This window comes from Pseudorasbora parva, chromosome 22 (assembly GCF_024679245.1).
Source record: "Pseudorasbora parva isolate DD20220531a chromosome 22, ASM2467924v1, whole genome shotgun sequence".
In the NCBI taxonomy this organism is placed as follows: domain Eukaryota; kingdom Metazoa; phylum Chordata; class Actinopteri; order Cypriniformes; family Gobionidae; genus Pseudorasbora; species Pseudorasbora parva.
This window is the reverse complement of record NC_090193.1, coordinates 4,663,650-4,677,081: the sequence shown is the minus strand read 5'-3', so window position 1 is coordinate 4,677,081 and position 13,432 is coordinate 4,663,650. Positions and strand designations below refer to the sequence as shown.

General features: G+C 40.1%; 29 non-coding genes across 29 annotated transcripts; all 29 read right to left on the bottom strand.

Moving 5' to 3' along the window:
• Positions 1 to 90: 90 nt before the first annotated feature.
• trnac-gca (transfer RNA cysteine (anticodon GCA)) lies at positions 91 to 162 on the bottom strand. Its single transcript has one exon. It is a non-coding gene; the product is annotated as a tRNA-Cys (tRNA).
• A 398-nt stretch (positions 163 to 560) lies between these two features.
• Positions 561 to 632, bottom strand: trnac-gca (transfer RNA cysteine (anticodon GCA)). The gene has a single exon. It is a non-coding gene; the product is annotated as a tRNA-Cys (tRNA).
• A 134-nt stretch (positions 633 to 766) lies between these two features.
• Positions 767 to 838, bottom strand: trnac-gca (transfer RNA cysteine (anticodon GCA)). Its single transcript has one exon. It is a non-coding gene; the product is annotated as a tRNA-Cys (tRNA).
• Positions 839 to 938: 100 nt separating this feature from the next.
• Positions 939 to 1,010, bottom strand: trnac-gca (transfer RNA cysteine (anticodon GCA)). The gene has a single exon. It is a non-coding gene; the product is annotated as a tRNA-Cys (tRNA).
• A 338-nt stretch (positions 1,011 to 1,348) lies between these two features.
• trnac-gca (transfer RNA cysteine (anticodon GCA)) lies at positions 1,349 to 1,420 on the bottom strand. Its single transcript has one exon. It is a non-coding gene; the product is annotated as a tRNA-Cys (tRNA).
• A 134-nt stretch (positions 1,421 to 1,554) lies between these two features.
• trnac-gca (transfer RNA cysteine (anticodon GCA)) lies at positions 1,555 to 1,626 on the bottom strand. The gene has a single exon. It is a non-coding gene; the product is annotated as a tRNA-Cys (tRNA).
• Positions 1,627 to 3,025: 1,399 nt separating this feature from the next.
• On the bottom strand, positions 3,026 to 3,097 carry trnac-gca (transfer RNA cysteine (anticodon GCA)). The gene has a single exon. It is a non-coding gene; the product is annotated as a tRNA-Cys (tRNA).
• Positions 3,098 to 3,338: 241 nt separating this feature from the next.
• Positions 3,339 to 3,410, bottom strand: trnac-gca (transfer RNA cysteine (anticodon GCA)). The gene has a single exon. It is a non-coding gene; the product is annotated as a tRNA-Cys (tRNA).
• A 132-nt stretch (positions 3,411 to 3,542) lies between these two features.
• Positions 3,543 to 3,614, bottom strand: trnac-gca (transfer RNA cysteine (anticodon GCA)). Its single transcript has one exon. It is a non-coding gene; the product is annotated as a tRNA-Cys (tRNA).
• Positions 3,615 to 3,746: 132 nt separating this feature from the next.
• On the bottom strand, positions 3,747 to 3,818 carry trnac-gca (transfer RNA cysteine (anticodon GCA)). Its single transcript has one exon. It is a non-coding gene; the product is annotated as a tRNA-Cys (tRNA).
• A 602-nt stretch (positions 3,819 to 4,420) lies between these two features.
• trnac-gca (transfer RNA cysteine (anticodon GCA)) lies at positions 4,421 to 4,492 on the bottom strand. Its single transcript has one exon. It is a non-coding gene; the product is annotated as a tRNA-Cys (tRNA).
• A 511-nt stretch (positions 4,493 to 5,003) lies between these two features.
• trnac-gca (transfer RNA cysteine (anticodon GCA)) lies at positions 5,004 to 5,075 on the bottom strand. The gene has a single exon. It is a non-coding gene; the product is annotated as a tRNA-Cys (tRNA).
• A 727-nt stretch (positions 5,076 to 5,802) lies between these two features.
• On the bottom strand, positions 5,803 to 5,874 carry trnac-gca (transfer RNA cysteine (anticodon GCA)). Its single transcript has one exon. It is a non-coding gene; the product is annotated as a tRNA-Cys (tRNA).
• A 329-nt stretch (positions 5,875 to 6,203) lies between these two features.
• trnac-gca (transfer RNA cysteine (anticodon GCA)) lies at positions 6,204 to 6,275 on the bottom strand. Its single transcript has one exon. It is a non-coding gene; the product is annotated as a tRNA-Cys (tRNA).
• A 319-nt stretch (positions 6,276 to 6,594) lies between these two features.
• trnac-gca (transfer RNA cysteine (anticodon GCA)) lies at positions 6,595 to 6,666 on the bottom strand. Its single transcript has one exon. It is a non-coding gene; the product is annotated as a tRNA-Cys (tRNA).
• A 398-nt stretch (positions 6,667 to 7,064) lies between these two features.
• trnac-gca (transfer RNA cysteine (anticodon GCA)) lies at positions 7,065 to 7,136 on the bottom strand. Its single transcript has one exon. It is a non-coding gene; the product is annotated as a tRNA-Cys (tRNA).
• Positions 7,137 to 7,270: 134 nt separating this feature from the next.
• Positions 7,271 to 7,342, bottom strand: trnac-gca (transfer RNA cysteine (anticodon GCA)). Its single transcript has one exon. It is a non-coding gene; the product is annotated as a tRNA-Cys (tRNA).
• A 511-nt stretch (positions 7,343 to 7,853) lies between these two features.
• Positions 7,854 to 7,925, bottom strand: trnac-gca (transfer RNA cysteine (anticodon GCA)). Its single transcript has one exon. It is a non-coding gene; the product is annotated as a tRNA-Cys (tRNA).
• A 319-nt stretch (positions 7,926 to 8,244) lies between these two features.
• trnac-gca (transfer RNA cysteine (anticodon GCA)) lies at positions 8,245 to 8,316 on the bottom strand. The gene has a single exon. It is a non-coding gene; the product is annotated as a tRNA-Cys (tRNA).
• A 398-nt stretch (positions 8,317 to 8,714) lies between these two features.
• Positions 8,715 to 8,786, bottom strand: trnac-gca (transfer RNA cysteine (anticodon GCA)). The gene has a single exon. It is a non-coding gene; the product is annotated as a tRNA-Cys (tRNA).
• Positions 8,787 to 8,920: 134 nt separating this feature from the next.
• On the bottom strand, positions 8,921 to 8,992 carry trnac-gca (transfer RNA cysteine (anticodon GCA)). Its single transcript has one exon. It is a non-coding gene; the product is annotated as a tRNA-Cys (tRNA).
• A 100-nt stretch (positions 8,993 to 9,092) lies between these two features.
• Positions 9,093 to 9,164, bottom strand: trnac-gca (transfer RNA cysteine (anticodon GCA)). Its single transcript has one exon. It is a non-coding gene; the product is annotated as a tRNA-Cys (tRNA).
• A 338-nt stretch (positions 9,165 to 9,502) lies between these two features.
• Positions 9,503 to 9,574, bottom strand: trnac-gca (transfer RNA cysteine (anticodon GCA)). Its single transcript has one exon. It is a non-coding gene; the product is annotated as a tRNA-Cys (tRNA).
• A 134-nt stretch (positions 9,575 to 9,708) lies between these two features.
• On the bottom strand, positions 9,709 to 9,780 carry trnac-gca (transfer RNA cysteine (anticodon GCA)). Its single transcript has one exon. It is a non-coding gene; the product is annotated as a tRNA-Cys (tRNA).
• Positions 9,781 to 11,179: 1,399 nt separating this feature from the next.
• trnac-gca (transfer RNA cysteine (anticodon GCA)) lies at positions 11,180 to 11,251 on the bottom strand. Its single transcript has one exon. It is a non-coding gene; the product is annotated as a tRNA-Cys (tRNA).
• A 241-nt stretch (positions 11,252 to 11,492) lies between these two features.
• Positions 11,493 to 11,564, bottom strand: trnac-gca (transfer RNA cysteine (anticodon GCA)). Its single transcript has one exon. It is a non-coding gene; the product is annotated as a tRNA-Cys (tRNA).
• A 336-nt stretch (positions 11,565 to 11,900) lies between these two features.
• trnac-gca (transfer RNA cysteine (anticodon GCA)) lies at positions 11,901 to 11,972 on the bottom strand. Its single transcript has one exon. It is a non-coding gene; the product is annotated as a tRNA-Cys (tRNA).
• A 602-nt stretch (positions 11,973 to 12,574) lies between these two features.
• Positions 12,575 to 12,646, bottom strand: trnac-gca (transfer RNA cysteine (anticodon GCA)). The gene has a single exon. It is a non-coding gene; the product is annotated as a tRNA-Cys (tRNA).
• A 511-nt stretch (positions 12,647 to 13,157) lies between these two features.
• On the bottom strand, positions 13,158 to 13,229 carry trnac-gca (transfer RNA cysteine (anticodon GCA)). Its single transcript has one exon. It is a non-coding gene; the product is annotated as a tRNA-Cys (tRNA).
• Positions 13,230 to 13,432: the final 203 nt, after the last annotated feature.

Below are 13,432 nucleotides of genomic sequence, written 5' to 3'. Positions count from 1 at the left end.
AATTAAATAAATCTTTGAATGAAACACAATTTAGATATGTATGGCTTGTCTGAAAGTAGGCTAGTATAAAAGTACCAGAGAACATGTCAAAGGGGGCATCCGGATTTGAACCGGAGACCTCTTGATCTGCAGTCAAATGCTCTACCACTGAGCTATACCCCCTTTCTTTTAGTATAAAAGTACCAGAGAACATGTCAAAGGGGGCATCCGGATTTAAACCGGAGACCTCTTGACCTGCAGTCAAATGCTCTACCAGTGAGCTATACCCCCTTTCTTGAAAACCATTTAAATAAATAAATAAAAAATCTTTGTTTTAAACAAGCCTGACATATCGCAAGCACAATAGAGATATGTCTGTTTTGTCTGAAAGTACCAGAGAACATGTCAAAGGCGGCATCCGGATTTGAGCCGGAGACCTCTTGATCTGCAGTCAAATGCTCTACCACTGAGCTATACCCCCTTTCTGGAAAACCATATCTCGAAACACAATTTAGATATTTCTGTCTTGTCGAAAAGTAGGCTAGTATAAATGCACCACAGAACAGATTAGGTCAGGCTAAAGGGGGCATCCGGATTTGAACCGGAGACCTCTTGATCTGCAGTCAAATGCTCTACCACTGAGCTATACCCCCTTTCTTGAAAACCATTTAAATACATTTAAAAAAAATCTTTGTTTTAAACAAGCCTACCATATCGCAAGCACAATGGAGATATGTCTGGCTTGTCTGAAAGTAGGCAAGTATAAAACTACCAGAGAACATGTCAAAGGGGGAATCCGGATTTGAACCGGAGACCTCTTGATCTGCAGTCAAATGCTCTACCACTGAGCTATACCCCCTTTCTGGACAATCCTGTCTCGAAAGACAAGTGAGATATGTCTGGCTTGTCTGAAAGTAGGCTGGTATAAATGAACCACAGAACAGATTTGTTCAAGCTGAAGGGGGCATCCGGATTTGAACCGGAGACCTCTTGATCTGCAGTCAAATGCTCTACCACTGAGCTATACCCCCTTTCTGGAAAACCATTTAAATAAATTTAAAAAAAAACCTTTGTTTTAAACAAGCCTGACATATCGCAAGCACAATTAAGATATGTCTGGCTTGTCTGAAAGTAGGCTAGTATAAAAGTACCAGAGAACATGTCAAAGGGGGCATCCGGATTTGAATCGGAGACCTCTTGATCTGCAGTCAAATGCTCTACCACTGAGCTATACCCCCTTCCTTTTAAACTATTTAAATAAATTATAAAATCTTTGTTTTAAACAAGCCTGACATATAGCAAGCACAAATGACATATGTCTGGTTTGTCTGAAAGTAGGCTAGTATAAAAGCAGCAGAGAACATGTCAAAGGGGGCATCCGGATTTGAACCGGAGACCTCTTGATCTGCAGTCAAATGCTCTACCACTGAGCTATACCCCCTTTCTTGAAAACCATTTAAATAAATAAATAAAAAATCTTTGTTTTAAACAAGCCTGACATATCGCAAGCACAAGTGAGATATGTCTGGCTTGTCTGAATGTAGGCTAGTACAAAAGTACCAGAAAACATGGCAAAGGGGGCATCCGGATTTGAACCGGAGACCTCTTGATCTGCAGTCAAATGCTCTACCCCTGAGCTATACCCCCTTTCTGGAAAGCCACTTACATAAATAATTAAATAAATCTTTGAATGAAACACAATTTAGATATGTATGGCTTGTCTGAAAGTAGGCTAGTATAAAAGTACCAGAGAACATGTCAAAGGGGGCATCCGGATTTGAACGGAGACCTCTTGATCTGCAGTCAAATGCTCTACCACTGAGCTATACCCCCTTTCTTGAAATCTATTTAAATAAATTTAAAAAATATTTGTTTTGAACAAGCCTGACATATAGAAAGCAAAAGTGACATATGTCTGGTTTGTCTGAAAGTAGGCTAGTATAAAAGTACCAGAGAACATGTCAAAGGGGGCATCCAGATTTGAACCGGGGACCTCTTGATCTGCAGTCAAATGCTCTACCACTGAGCTATACCCCCTTTCTAGAAAACTAGTTAAATAAATTAAAAAATATCTTTGTTATCAACAAGCCTGACATATAGCAAGCACAAATGACATATGTCTGGTTTGTTTGAAAGTAGGCTAGAATAAAAGTACCAGAGAACATGTCAAAGGGGGCATCCGGATTTGATCCGGAGACCTCTTGATCTGAGGGCAAATGCTCTACCCCTCAGCTATACCCCCTTTCTGGAAAGCCACTTACATAAATAATTAAATAAATCTTTGAATGAAACACAATTTAGATATGTATGGCTTGTCTGAAAGTAGGCTAGTATAAAAGTACCAGAGAACATGTCAAAGGGGGCATCCGGATTTGAACGGAGACCTCTTGATCTGCAGTCAAATGCTCTACCACTGAGCTATACCCCCTTTCTTTTAGTATAAATGTACCAGAGAACATGTCAAAGGGGGCATCCGGATTTGAACCGGAGACCTCTTGATCTGCAGTCAAATGCTCTACCAGTGAGCTATACCCCCTTTCTTGAAAACCATTTAAATAAATAAAAAAAATCTTTGTTTTAAACAAGCCTGACATATCGCAAGCACAATAGAGATATGTCTGGCTTGTCTGAAAGTAGGCTAGTATGAAAGTACCAGAGAACATGTCAAAGGCGGCATCCGGATTTGAGCCGGAGACCTCTTGATCTGCAGTCAAATGCTCTACCACTGAGCTATACCCCCTTTCTGGAAAACCATATCTCGAAACACAATTTAGATATTTCTGTCTTGTCGAAAAGTAGGCTAGTATAAATGCACCACGGAACAGATTAGGTCAGGCTAAAGGGGGCATCCGGATTTGAACCGGAGACCTCTTGATCTGCAGTCAAATGCTCTACAAATGAGCTATACCCCCTTTCTTGAAAACCATTTAAATACATTTAAAAAAAATCTTTGTTTTAAACAAGCCTAACATATCGCAAGCACAATGGAGATATGTCTGGCTTGTCTGAAAGTAGGCTAGTATAAAAGTACCAGAGAACATGTCAAAGGGGGCATCCGGATTTGAACCAGAGACCTCTTGATCTGCAGTCAAATGCTCTACCACTGAGCTATACCCCCTTTCTTTTAGTATAAAAGTACCAGAGAACATTTCAAAGGGGGCATCCGGATTTGAACCGGAGACCTCTTGATCTGCAGTCAAATGCTCTACCAGTGAGCTATACCCCCTTTCTTGAAAACCATTTAAATAAATAAAAAAAAATCTTTGTTTTAAACAAGCCTGACATATCGCAAGCACAATGGAGATATGTCTGGCTTGTCTGAAAGTAGGCTAGTATGAAAGTACCAGAGAACATGTCAAAGGGGGCATCCGGATTTGAGCCGGAGACCTCTTGATCTGCAGTCAAATGCTCTACCACTGAGCTATACCCCCTTTTTTGAAATCTATTTAAATAAATTTAAAAAATATTTGTTTTAAACAAGCCTGACATATAGAAAGCACAAATGACATATGTCTGGTTTGTCTGAAAGTAGGCTAGTATAAAAGTACTAGAGAACATGTCAAAGGGGGCATCCGGATTTGAACCGGGGACCTCTTGAACTGCAGTCAAATGCTCTACCACTGAGCTATACCCCCTTTCTTGAAAACTAGTTAAATAAATTAAAAAAATCTTTGTTATCAACAAGCCTGACATATAGCAAGCACAAATGACATATGTCTGGTTTGTTTGAAAGTAGGCTAGAATAAAAGTACCAGAGAACATGTCAAAGGGGGCATCCGGATTTGAACCGGAGACCTCTTGATCTGCAGTCAAATGCTCTACCCCTGAGCTATACCCCCTTTCTGGAAAGCCACTTACATAAATAATTAAATAAATCTTTGAATGAAACACAATTTAGATATGTATGGCTTGTCTGAAAGTAGGCTAGTATAAAAGTACCAGAGAACATGTCAAAGGGGGCATCCGGATTTGAACGGAGACCTCTTGATCTGCAGTCAAATGCTCTACCACTGAGCTCTATACCCCCTTTCTTTTAGTATAAAAGTACCAGAGAACATGTCAAAGGGGGCATCCGGATTTGAACCGGAGACCTCTTGATCTGCAGTCAAATGCTCTACCAGTGAGCTATACCCCCTTTCTTGAATACCATTTAAATAAATAAAAAAAAAATCTTTGTTTTAAACAAGCCTGACATATCGCAAGCACAATAGAGATATGTCTGTTTTGTCTGAAAGTAGGCTAGTATGAAAGTACCAGAGAACATGTCAAAGGCGGCATCCGGATTTGAGCCGGAGACCTCTTGATCTGCAGTCAAATGCTCTATCACTGAGCTATACCCCCTTTCTGGAAAACCATATCTCGAAACACAATTTAGATATTTCTGTCTTGTCGAAAAGTAGGCTAGTATAAATGCACCACAGAACAGATTAGGTCAGGCTAAAGGGGGCATCCGGATTTGAACCGGAGACCTCTTGATCTGCAGTCAAATGCTCTACCACTGAGCTATACCCCCTTTCTTGAAAACCATTTAAATACATTTAGAAGAAATCTTTGTTTTAAACAAGCCTAACATATCGCAAGCACAATGGAGATATGTCTGGCTTGTCTGAAAGTAGGCTAGTATAAAAGTACCAGAGAACATGTCAAAGGGGGCATCCGGATTTGAACCGGAGACCTCTTGATCTGCAGTCAAATGCTCTACCACTGAGCTATACCCCATTTCTGGAAAACCTATCTCGAAAGACAAGTGAGATATGTCTGGCTTTTCTGAAAGTAGGCTGGTATAAATGAACCACAGAACAGATTTGTTCAAGCTGAAGGGGGCATCTGCATTTGAACCGGAGACCTCTTGATCTGCAGTCAAATGCTCTACAACTGAGCTATACCCCCTTTCTGGAAAACCATTTAAATAAATTAAAAAAAACCCTTTGTTTTAAACAAGCCTGACATATCGCAAGCACAATTAAGATATGTCTGGCTTGTCTGAAAGTAGGCTAGTATAAAAGTACCAGAGAACATGTCAAAGGGGGCATCCGGATTTGAACCGGAGACCTCTTGATCTGCAGTCAAATGCTCTACCACTGAGCTATACCCCCTTCCTTTTAAACTATTTAAATAAATTATAAAATCTTTGTTTTAAACAAGCCTGACATATAGCAAGCAGAAATGACATATGTCTGGTTTGTCTGAAAGTAGGCTAGTATAAAAGCAGCAGAGAACATGTCAAAGGGGGCATCCGGATTTGAACCGGAGACCTCTTGATCTGCTGTCAAATGCTCTACCACTGAGCTATACCCCCTTTCTTGAAAACCATTTAAATAAATAAAAAAAAAATCTTTGTTTTAAACAAGCCTGACATATCGCAAGCACAAGTGAGATATGTCTGGCTTGTCTGAATGTAGGCTAGTACAAAAGTACCAGAAAACATGGCAAAGGGGGCATCCGGATTTGAACCGGAGACCTGTTGAGCTGCAGTCAAATGCTCTACCCCTGAGCTATACCCCCTTTCTGGAAAGCCACTTACATAAATAATTAAATAAATCTTTGAATGAAACACAATTTAGATATGTATGGCTTGTCTGAAAGTAGGCTAGTATAAAAGTACCAGAGAACATGTCAAAGGGGGCATCCGGATTTGAACGGAGACCTCTTGATCTGCAGTCAAATGCTCTACCACTGAGCTATACCCCATTTCTTGAAAACTATTTAAATAAATTTAAAAAATCTTTGTTTTAAACAAGCCTGACATATAGAAAGCACAAATGACATATGTCTGGTTTGTCTGAAAGTAGGCTAGTATAAAAGTACCAGAGAATATGTCAAAGGGGGCATCCGGATTTGAACCGGAGACCTCTTGATCTGCAGTCAAATGCTCTACCCCTGAGCTATACCCCCTCTCTGGAAAGTTACCTAAATAAATAATTAAATAAATCTTTGAATGAAACACAATTTAGATATCTATGCCTTGTCTGAAAGTAGGCTGGTATAAATGAACCACATGACAGATTAGGTCAAGCTAAAGGGGGCATCTGGATTAGAACCGGGGACCTCTTGATCTGCAGTCAAATGCTCTACCACTGAGCTATACCCCCTTTCTTGAAAACTAGTTAAATAAATTAAAAAAATCTTTGTTATCAACAAGCCTGACATTTAGCAAGCACAAATGACATATGTCTGGTTTGTTTGAAAGTAGGCTAGAATAAAAGTACCAGAGAACATGTCAAAGGGGGCATCCGGATTTGAACCGGAGACCTCTTGATCTGCAGTCAAATGCTCTACCACTGAGCTATACCCCCTTTTTTGAAAACTATTTAAATAAAATTAAAAAATCTTTGTTTTAAACAAGCCTGACATATAGCAAGCACAATTAAGATATGTCTGGCTTGTCTGAATGTAGGCTAGTACAAAAGTACCAGAAAACATGGCAAAGGGGGCATCCGGATTTGAACTGGAGACCTCTTGATCTGCAGTCAAATGCTCTACCCCTGAGCTATACCCCCTTTCTGGAAAGCCACTTACATAAATAATTAAATAAATCTTTGAATGAAACACAATTTAGATATGTATGGCTTGTCTGAAAGTAGGCTAGTATAAAAGTACCAGAGAACATGTCAAAGGGGGCATCCAGATTTGAACCGGAGACCTCTTGATCTGCAGTCAAATGCTCTACCACTGAGCTATACCCCCTTTCTTTCAGTATAAAAGTACCAGAGAACATGTCAAAGGGGGCATCCGGATTTGAACCGGAGACCTCTTGACCTGCAGTCAAATGCTCTACCAGTGAGCTATACCCCCTTTCTTGAAAACCATTTAAATAAATAAATAAAAAATCTTTGTTTTAAACAAGCCTGACATATCGCAAGCACAATAGAGATATGTCTGTTTTGTCTGAAAGTACCAGAGAACATGTCAAAGGCGGCATCCGGATTTGAGCCGGAGACCTCTTGATCTGCAGTCAAATGCTCTACCACTGAGCTATACCCCCTTTCTGGAAAACCATATCTCGAAACACAATTTAGATATTTCTGTCTTGTCGAAAAGTAGGCTAGTATAAATGCACCACAGAACAGATTAGGAAAGGCTAAAGGGGGCATCCGGATTTGAACCGGAGACCTCTTGATCTGCAGTCAAATGCTCTACCACTGAGCTATACCCCCTTTCTTGAAAACCATTTAAATACATTTAAAAAAAATCTTTGTTTTAAACAAGCCTAACATATCGCAAGCACAATGGAGATATGTCTGGCTTGTCTGAAAGTAGGCTAGTATAAAAGTACCAGAGAACATGTCAAAGGGGGCATCCGGATTTGAACCGGAGACCTCTTGATCTGCAGTCAAATGCTCTACCACTGAGCTATACTCCCTTTCTTGAAAACCATTTAAATACATTTAAAAAAAAATCTTTGTTTTAAACAAGCCTAACATATCGCAAGCACAATGGAGATATGTCTGGCTTGTCTGAAAGTAGGCTAGTATAAAAGTACCAGAGAACATGTCAAAGGGGGCATCCAGATTTGAACCGGAGACCTCTTGATCTGCAGTCAAATGCTCTACCACTGAGCTATACCCCTTTTCTGGAAAATCCTATCTCGAAAGACAAGTGAGATATGTCTGGCTTTTCTGAAAGTAGGCTGGTATAAATGAACCACAGAACAGATTTGTTCAAGCTGAAGGGGGCATCCGCATTTGAACCGGAGACCTCTTGATCTGCAGTCAAATGCTCTACCACTGAGCTATACCCCCTTTCTTGAAAACAAGTTAAATAAATTAAAAAAATCTTTGTTTTAAACAAGCCATACATTTAGCAAGCACAAATGACATATGTCTGGTTTGTTTGAAAGTAGGCTAGAATAAAAGTACCAGAGAACATGTCAAAGGGGGCATCCGGATTTGAACCGGAGACCTCTTGATCTGCAGTCAAATGCTCTACCACTGAGCTATACCCCCTTTTTTGAAAACCATTTAAATAAAATTAAAAAATCTTTGTTTTAAACAAGCCTGACATATAGCAAGCACAAGTGAGATATGTCTGGCTTGTCTGAATGTAGGCTAGTACAAAAGTACCAGAAAACATGGCAAAGGGGGCATCCGGATTTGAACTGGAGACCTCTTGATCTGCAGTCAAATGCTCTACCCCTGAGCTATACCCCCTTTCTGGAAAGCCACTTACATAAATAATTAAATAAATCTTTGAATGAAACACAATTTAGATATGTATGGCTTGTCTGAAAGTAGGCTAGTATAAAAGTACCAGAGAACATGTCAAAGGGGGCATCCGGATTTGAACCGGAGACCTCTTGATCTGCAGTCAAATGCTCTACCACTGAGCTATACCCCCTTTCTTTTAGTATAAAAGTACCAGAGAACATGTCAAAGGGGGCATCCGGATTTAAACCGGAGACCTCTTGACCTGCAGTCAAATGCTCTACCAGTGAGCTATACCCCCTTTCTTGAAAACCATTTAAATAAATAAATAAAAAATCTTTGTTTTAAACAAGCCTGACATATCGCAAGCACAATAGAGATATGTCTGTTTTGTCTGAAAGTACCAGAGAACATGTCAAAGGCGGCATCCGGATTTGAGCCGGAGACCTCTTGATCTGCAGTCAAATGCTCTACCACTGAGCTATACCCCCTTTCTGGAAAACCATATCTCGAAACACAATTTAGATATTTCTGTCTTGTCGAAAAGTAGGCTAGTATAAATGCACCACAGAACAGATTAGGTCAGGCTAAAGGGGGCATCCGGATTTGAACCGGAGACCTCTTGATCTGCAGTCAAATGCTCTACCACTGAGCTATACCCCCTTTCTTGAAAACCATTTAAATACATTTAAAAAAAATCTTTGTTTTAAACAAGCCTACCATATCGCAAGCACAATGGAGATATGTCTGGCTTGTCTGAAAGTAGGCAAGTATAAAACTACCAGAGAACATGTCAAAGGGGGAATCCGGATTTGAACCGGAGACCTCTTGATCTGCAGTCAAATGCTCTACCACTGAGCTATACCCCCTTTCTGGACAATCCTGTCTCGAAAGACAAGTGAGATATGTCTGGCTTGTCTGAAAGTAGGCTGGTATAAATGAACCACAGAACAGATTTGTTCAAGCTGAAGGGGGCATCCGGATTTGAACCGGAGACCTCTTGATCTGCAGTCAAATGCTCTACCACTGAGCTATACCCCCTTTCTGGAAAACCATTTAAATAAATTTAAAAAAAAACCTTTGTTTTAAACAAGCCTGACATATCGCAAGCACAATTAAGATATGTCTGGCTTGTCTGAAAGTAGGCTAGTATAAAAGTACCAGAGAACATGTCAAAGGGGGCATCCGGATTTGAATCGGAGACCTCTTGATCTGCAGTCAAATGCTCTACCACTGAGCTATACCCCCTTCCTTTTAAACTATTTAAATAAATTATAAAATCTTTGTTTTAAACAAGCCTGACATATAGCAAGCACAAATGACATATGTCTGGTTTGTCTGAAAGTAGGCTAGTATAAAAGCAGCAGAGAACATGTCAAAGGGGGCATCCGGATTTGAACCGGAGACCTCTTGATCTGCAGTCAAATGCTCTACCACTGAGCTATACCCCCTTTCTTGAAAACCATTTAAATAAATAAATAAAAAATCTTTGTTTTAAACAAGCCTGACATATCGCAAGCACAAGTGAGATATGTCTGGCTTGTCTGAATGTAGGCTAGTACAAAAGTACCAGAAAACATGGCAAAGGGGGCATCCGGATTTGAACCGGAGACCTCTTGATCTGCAGTCAAATGCTCTACCCCTGAGCTATACCCCCTTTCTGGAAAGCCACTTACATAAATAATTAAATAAATCTTTGAATGAAACACAATTTAGATATGTATGGCTTGTCTGAAAGTAGGCTAGTATAAAAGTACCAGAGAACATGTCAAAGGGGGCATCCGGATTTGAACGGAGACCTCTTGATCTGCAGTCAAATGCTCTACCACTGAGCTATACCCCCTTTCTTGAAATCTATTTAAATAAATTTAAAAAATATTTGTTTTGAACAAGCCTGACATATAGAAAGCAAAAGTGACATATGTCTGGTTTGTCTGAAAGTAGGCTAGTATAAAAGTACCAGAGAACATGTCAAAGGGGGCATCCAGATTTGAACCGGGGACCTCTTGATCTGCAGTCAAATGCTCTACCACTGAGCTATACCCCCTTTCTAGAAAACTAGTTAAATAAATTAAAAAATATCTTTGTTATCAACAAGCCTGACATATAGCAAGCACAAATGACATATGTCTGGTTTGTTTGAAAGTAGGCTAGAATAAAAGTACCAGAGAACATGTCAAAGGGGGCATCCGGATTTGATCCGGAGACCTCTTGATCTGAGGGCAAATGCTCTACCCCTCAGCTATACCCCCTTTCTGGAAAGCCACTTACATAAATAATTAAATAAATCTTTGAATGAAACACAATTTAGATATGTATGGCTTGTCTGAAAGTAGGCTAGTATAAAAGTACCAGAGAACATGTCAAAGGGGGCATCCGGATTTGAACGGAGACCTCTTGATCTGCAGTCAAATGCTCTACCACTGAGCTATACCCCCTTTCTTTTAGTATAAATGTACCAGAGAACATGTCAAAGGGGGCATCCGGATTTGAACCGGAGACCTCTTGATCTGCAGTCAAATGCTCTACCAGTGAGCTATACCCCCTTTCTTGAAAACCATTTAAATAAATAAAAAAAATCTTTGTTTTAAACAAGCCTGACATATCGCAAGCACAATAGAGATATGTCTGGCTTGTCTGAAAGTAGGCTAGTATGAAAGTACCAGAGAACATGTCAAAGGCGGCATCCGGATTTGAGCCGGAGACCTCTTGATCTGCAGTCAAATGCTCTACCACTGAGCTATACCCCCTTTCTGGAAAACCATATCTCGAAACACAATTTAGATATTTCTGTCTTGTCGAAAAGTAGGCTAGTATAAATGCACCACAGAACAGATTAGGTCAGGCTAAAGGGGGCATCCGGATTTGAACCGGAGACCTCTTGATCTGCAGTCAAATGCTCTACAAATGAGCTATACCCCCTTTCTTGAAAACCATTTAAATACATTTAAAAAAAATCTTTGTTTTAAACAAGCCTAACATATCGCAAGCACAATGGAGATATGTCTGGCTTGTCTGAAAGTAGGCTAGTATAAAAGTACCAGAGAACATGTCAAAGGGGGCATCCGGATTTGAACCAGAGACCTCTTGATCTGCAGTCAAATGCTCTACCACTGAGCTATACCCCCTTTCTTTTAGTATAAAAGTACCAGAGAACATTTCAAAGGGGGCATCCGGATTTGAACCGGAGACCTCTTGATCTGCAGTCAAATGCTCTACCAGTGAGCTATACCCCCTTTCTTGAAAACCATTTAAATAAATAAAAAAAAATCTTTGTTTTAAACAAGCCTGACATATCGCAAGCACAATGGAGATATGTCTGGCTTGTCTGAAAGTAGGCTAGTATGAAAGTACCAGAGAACATGTCAAAGGGGGCATCCGGATTTGAGCCGGAGACCTCTTGATCTGCAGTCAAATGCTCTACCACTGAGCTATACCCCCTTTTTTGAAATCTATTTAAATAAATTTAAAAAATATTTGTTTTAAACAAGCCTGACATATAGAAAGCACAAATGACATATGTCTGGTTTGTCTGAAAGTAGGCTAGTATAAAAGTACTAGAGAACATGTCAAAGGGGGCATCCGGATTTGAACCGGGGACCTCTTTAACTGCAGTCAAATGCTCTACCACTGAGCTATACCCCCTTTCTTGAAAACTAGTTAAATAAATTAAAAAAATCTTTGTTATCAACAAGCCTGACATATAGCAAGCACAAATGACATATGTCTGGTTTGTTTGAAAGTAGGCTAGAATAAAAGTACCAGAGAACATGTCAAAGGGGGCATCCGGATTTGAACCGGAGACCTCTTGATCTGCAGTCAAATGCTCTACCCCTGAGCTATACCCCCTTTCTGGAAAGCCACTTACATAAATAATTAAATAAATCTTTGAATGAAACACAATTTAGATATGTATGGCTTGTCTGAAAGTAGGCTAGTATAAAAGTACCAGAGAACATGTCAAAGGGGGCATCCGGATTTGAACGGAGACCTCTTGATCTGCAGTCAAATGCTCTACCACTGAGCTCTATACCCCCTTTCTTTTAGTATAAAAGTACCAGAGAACATGTCAAAGGGGGCATCCGGATTTGAACCGGAGACCTCTTGATCTGCAGTCAAATGCTCTACCAGTGAGCTATACCCCCTTTCTTGAATACCATTTAAATAAATAAAAAAAAAATCTTTGTTTTAAACAAGCCTGACATATCGCAAGCACAATAGAGATATGTCTGTTTTGTCTGAAAGTAGGCTAGTATGAAAGTACCAGAGAACATGTCAAAGGCGGCATCCGGATTTGAGCCGGAGACCTCTTGATCTGCAGTCAAATGCTCTATCACTGAGCTATACCCCCTTTCTGGAAAACCATATCTCGAAACACAATTTAGATATTTCTGTCTTGTCGAAAAGTAGGCTAGTATAAATGCACCACAGAACAGATTAGGTCAGGCTAAAGGGGGCATCCGGATTTGAACCGGAGACCTCTTGATCTGCAGTCAAATGCTCTACCACTGAGCTATACCCCCTTTCTTGAAAACCATTTAAATACATTTAGAAGAAATCTTTGTTTTAAACAAGCCTAACATATCGCAAGCACAATGGAGATATGTCTGGCTTGTCTGAAAGTAGGCTAGTATAAAAGTACCAGAGAACATGTCAAAGGGGGCATCCGGATTTGAACCGGAGACCTCTTGATCTGCAGTCAAATGCTCTACCACTGAGCTATACCCCATTTCTGGAAAACCTATCTCGAAAGACAAGTGAGATATGTCTGGCTTTTCTGAAAGTAGGCTGGTATAAATGAACCACAGAACAGATTTGTTCAAGCTGAAGGGGGCATCTGCATTTGAACCGGAGACCTCTTGATCTGCAGTCAAATGCTCTACCACTGAGCTATACCCCCTTTCTGGAAAACCATTTAAATAAATTAAAAAAAACCCTTTGTTTTAAACAAGCCTGACATATCGCAAGCACAATTAAGATATGTCTGGCTTGTCTGAAAGTAGGCTAGTATAAAAGTACCAGAGAACATGTCAAAGGGGGCATCCGGATTTGAACCGGAGACCTCTTGATCTGCAGTCAAATGCTCTACCACTGAGCTATACCCCCTTCCTTTTAAACTATTTAAATAAATTATAAAATCTTTGTTTTAAACAAGCCTGACATATAGCAAGCAGAAATGACATATGTCTGGTTTGTCTGAAAGTAGGCTAGTATAAAAGCAGCAGAGAACATGTCAAAGGGGGCATCCGGATTTGAACCGGAGACCTCTTGATCTGCAGTCAAATGCTCTACCAGTGAGCTATACCCCC